The sequence below is a fragment of the Cricetulus griseus genome, chromosome 6 (assembly GCF_003668045.3).
Source record: "Cricetulus griseus strain 17A/GY chromosome 6, alternate assembly CriGri-PICRH-1.0, whole genome shotgun sequence".
Lineage (NCBI taxonomy): Eukaryota > Metazoa > Chordata > Mammalia > Rodentia > Cricetidae > Cricetulus > Cricetulus griseus.
This window is the reverse complement of record NC_048599.1, coordinates 11,487,625-11,492,429: the sequence shown is the minus strand read 5'-3', so window position 1 is coordinate 11,492,429 and position 4,805 is coordinate 11,487,625.

The following is a 4,805-nucleotide window of genomic DNA, read 5'->3' as shown; positions in this document are numbered from 1 at the left end:
GGCAGTCCATGGTGGAGTGACTGGGACCCTCACGTGGAAGCTCAGGGATTGAGGGGGCGGGAGCTCAGAACTGACCCAACATCTTCATCTCTACGACCTGTTTATCAGAACAAAGACAAGGTCAAGGCTAGCCAGACTGACTTTGTATGTGCAGGGGGTGGAGCATGCAAAAGGCAGAGAAGGGCGCGCTGACCAGCTCTGAGTTAGGCCGGCCTGTGCTTTCAGCTGGTCCCACGGCAGGGTGGGTGCCTCTTTCTTCCATAAGGGGTGTGTCTCTGAGGAAGTTCAAGCCCGAGTCAGTGGTAATTCCCTCCTATACCACTGAAGAAGTTTAGCTTCTAGAGAAGCGGGGGTAGGCAATGCTGTCCCTTTGAAAGCCCCTCCCACTTCCTGTGAGGGTAGCCAGAGCCCTTCCATGGACACTACAGGTCCACCAGCTGGCCTTAGCCTTGAGTGTGCATGTGACCTTGGCCACACCTAGGTTAAGCCAAGCAAAACTCACTCTGAAACCTGAATCTCAGGGAGCAAACAGAGTTCTGAAAAGAAATTTGCACTGAACAGTGGGTGACTCCTGCCAGGTGCTGTACCCAGCAATATGCCTGGCCCACGTGAGGCTGGGCTAATTGCCCTCCTTACTATCAGCATTGGGGACAGGTGAGAGCTGGGCGAGGCTTCCTGTGTGTCACAAAGCGGGCAGATGCATCTTTGACTTCCTCCACACCCGTCCCTGAGATTCTTCTGTCACTCACAGTCTTTGCACCTCCTGCCTAGCACTCAACCCCAGCACCACATACTCTGGGTGTGGTGGCACATTCCTGTAATCCCACCATTAGAGAAATAGAAGGAGGATCGCAAGTTCAAGGCCAGCCTCAGCTTTGTTGGGAATGTGAGGTCAGTCTAGAGTACACAGAACCACGATTTTGCTTTTTTGTAAAGGCTGGAAAGATGACTCAGTGGTTAAGACTGTGTATTGTTCTTATAGAGGACCTGGATTCAATTCCCAGCATCCCCTCCAGGCAACTTACAACTGCCTGTAACTGGGGCTCCAAGGGATCTGGTACTTTTCTGGTCTCTGTGGGTACGTACACAGAAATAATAGTTTTAATATACATATTCTAAACTTGTCTGGAGAGATGGCTCCATGCTCAATGCTTTTACAGAGGACATGGATTTGTTTTCCAAAGTCCATCCACACCAAGAGCCAACAACAGTTGACAACTCCAGTTCCAGGGGATCTGGTGCCCTCTTCTGGCCTCTACCAGCTCCTGCATGCACATGGTGCATATATACACTCAGGCAACACACATACGAAGCAAATAAATAATTATTTTTAAAAAGTCCTCGTGGGCAGTGGTGGCACACGCCTTTAATCCCTGCACTTGGAAGGCAGAGGCAAGCAGATCTTTGTGAGTTCAAGGCCAGCCTGGTCCACAGAGTGAGTTCCAGGGCTACACAGAGAAACCCCATCTCTTAAAAAGCAAACAAACAAAAAGTTCTCATATACTAATAGTGAACTATCTGAAATCAAAAAGCAAGAAAGCAATCCCACTTAACAATTACTATAAAACACAACAGCCACACCAAAATATAAGAGGTAAGTTTAACCATGTGTTTGGTTTGTTTTCTGTTGCTGTGATACAACACTGACCTAAAGCACCAGATGAAGCAATTTCTTATATTGTCCTATTATTAAGTAAAACTCGGGAGTCAGATATTGGGGTAAAAATCTGATAGATATAGCCGGGTGGTGGTGCACACCTTTAATCCCAGAATTTGGGAGGGAGGCATTTCCAGATCAAAAGGCCTGAGAATCTGTCTAAGCCCCTCCCTATCCCTTCCTATGCCTCTCTATCTTAGTCCAGGCAGCCCAAACTTGATAGTCATTTCTAGCCAGCTGGATGTTGTCTCTGCCCTATGATTCAAAATTTAACTTTATTGATAGTCTCAAGAGTATCAGAGCTCAATCAAATATCCCACAACATTTCCCCCTTTTGGCTAAATAATAAGGGAAAGTTTTAACTTTAACACAGTAAAACTATACACAATAAGAACAATTGCCAGGTATTGCCTAAATAAAATGGAAAGGTTTTTTACTTTAACAAAGTAAAAATATATACAATAAGAATAATTATCAGAAAAGAGTAATTATCAGGTAAGAATTACATTCACAATGTCCAGTCCATTCTATCTTGATGAGTTCAAAGTTTTATACTTATGACACTTTTTATCATAATTTGTATTGCCATCCTAAAAATATCTTTTTAGACTTTAAAACATTTTCTTAGATAAACAACTTAATTTTTATATCCTTCAATCTTATACATTTTATGTCTCTTTTGTGAATTTCTTTCTTTCTTTTAATTTGGTAACAAAGAAAACTGTATAGTTATCTAGTGTTCAACCCCATCAAAGACAAGAGAAGGATAAATATTCCCTGAGTGAACAGGAAGTGCAGAGCAAACAACTTCCCAAACTATAGAAATGACAGAGACGTCTGGCTGCCTGGACAGTCGCTCAAGGTTCCTCTGCAACACTGGGAAATCCATCTTCAGCCTACAGGCCTAGAATATCTGACAGACTTCTCTGAAGCAGGAATTTTGAAGGACTGTTCTACCTTGTGTTAGCAAAATTCAGCAGTCACCTTCTTATGTGTGCTGTTTGTCCAAGTTGGACAGCATGCTGTCAGCAGTTGAGGCAAGGACAGTTTCTTATCCAGTGGCTAACTTTGCCAAAATAAAAGCAAGCTCCATATGGAGGTTCTTTGATGCCCATCATCCCTTTATGAAGTAAATTGGTGCTGCCGGAAGCAGACGTATGTCACTGTCATGAAAAACTCTATGTTATTAAAACATTAAAATGCCATATTCTGTAGGTTTCTGAAGTGTTTAAAGACCATCTGTCTATCTAAAATACGTGTCTGATCTTGAAAACATAACTAACATGACTACAAGTTTGATTGTTTTCGATGACTAACTACTAACCTGTGTTTCTTTAATGCCCTAAGTAGCTTTCAAGGACTAGAACTATACATTTTTAAATGAATTCGTTAGTACAATACCTTAAAAAGGAGTAGAAACATATAGTATGTTCTAACAAAAATAACCTTAAATTTGTATTAATATACAAAAATCCATACCAATGGATTTTTGGTATTAATTAATTATAAAAATAAAATATTTAAGTCTAGTAGTTGCTTTTTAGTTTAAAAGTAGATTCTATAATCCTTATATTCCCCCTATTTTCTTTTCAGAAAGAGATTCCTGAATCTAATCTCCTTTGCTTAGTTTTTTTTCCCCTGGCCATGACCAGTAGCAACTTGCAACCAATGCCCCCAAACAATGACAAATATCCAATGAATGACCAGAAACCACCCACCGCACTGTAGGTGGCCTTTTCTGTCCCACCAGCCAGTTCCCAAATAACCACCCGGAGATTAACTGTAAATGCTCAGCAGATGGCTTAAACTTGTCCTAACCAGCGCTTAGATTTTAAATTGACCCATATTTCGTGTCTATGCTCTGGCTTGGTACCTTTTCTCAGTACAGCAAGCTCATCTCCTGCCTCCTCTGTGTCTTCTCTCAACTCCTGAGACTCCTCCCCCCCCTCTTCATGCCTCTTTTTGTCTAATATTCCTGCCTAGCCTCTACCTGTCCAGCTTCTTTATTAAACCAATTGCAGTGACATATTCACACAGTGTAAAGGATATTCCACAATCAACCTCTTGGAAATGTGGATAGAGATTAGATCCAAACGAGAGAGACCTCTTGATAAGGAGACAGTGTGGCCATTCAATGTAAGGGCTCCAGAAGTTGGTGTTCTTTGTACCATGTGAGGAAGGATACAATTGGTTCTTTTTAGAAGCAGAAGTCTCTTGCTTTTGGGATATTTGATATTAATCTCTCTCAAGAAATTACCACAAGCTCTTTGCCTATGTTCATTTTCTGCCCATAACGAGGCAATTTTAGCATTAGTAAAAGGTACCACAATTTCTATTGGGTCCATTCCTGTTAATTGACAGTCTCATTTTCCCATTCAGAATCAATTCCGAAACAGTTTCTACATAGGTTTTTAATATTTTACTCTGTTTATACATTCTAAGATAGTATCTTGTCTCTGCATAAGAATTTCAGGGGGAAAATGTGTAGAAGGCAATATGATTATGATACAGTGAAACTCTGGACCCAAGCAAGCAATCCACAATGCATCCCGTAATTTCTCTTCTACTAATATCAATTCTCTCTCAGCCTCAGCTGACAATTTTCTTGGACTATTTAAGTCCTTATCACCTTGTTAGATCAGAAGTAAATTACTTAGTTCTTGAGTAGTTAATCTAATTGTGGGCCATATCTAGTAATATCTCCCAGTAATTTTTGAAAATCATTAAGAGTTTGTAATTGATATTTCCTGATTTGTACTTTCTGTGGTTGACTTTTGGAAACTTATCAGTATCTTACATAATTAATGGAATCTCCTCTTTGTATTTTTTTTTTCAGGAGCAATCTGTAAACCCCAACAAGGCAAACTTCTCTTTATTTCATCAAACATTTTTTTCCTAAAGTCTCTGTGTCTGAATCATCCAGTAAGATATCATCCATATGATGGTAAATTATAGATTGAAGAAACATTATGAACTATTTTTAATGGCTGTTTTACAAAATATTGACACAAGATGGGACCGTTTAACATCCCTTGTGGAATAACTTTCCACTGATACCTTATAACAGGCTGGGAATTACTGTAAGTTGGCACTGTGAAGGCAAAATTTTCTCTATCCTGTTCTTAAAAAGATACAATAAAATAGTATT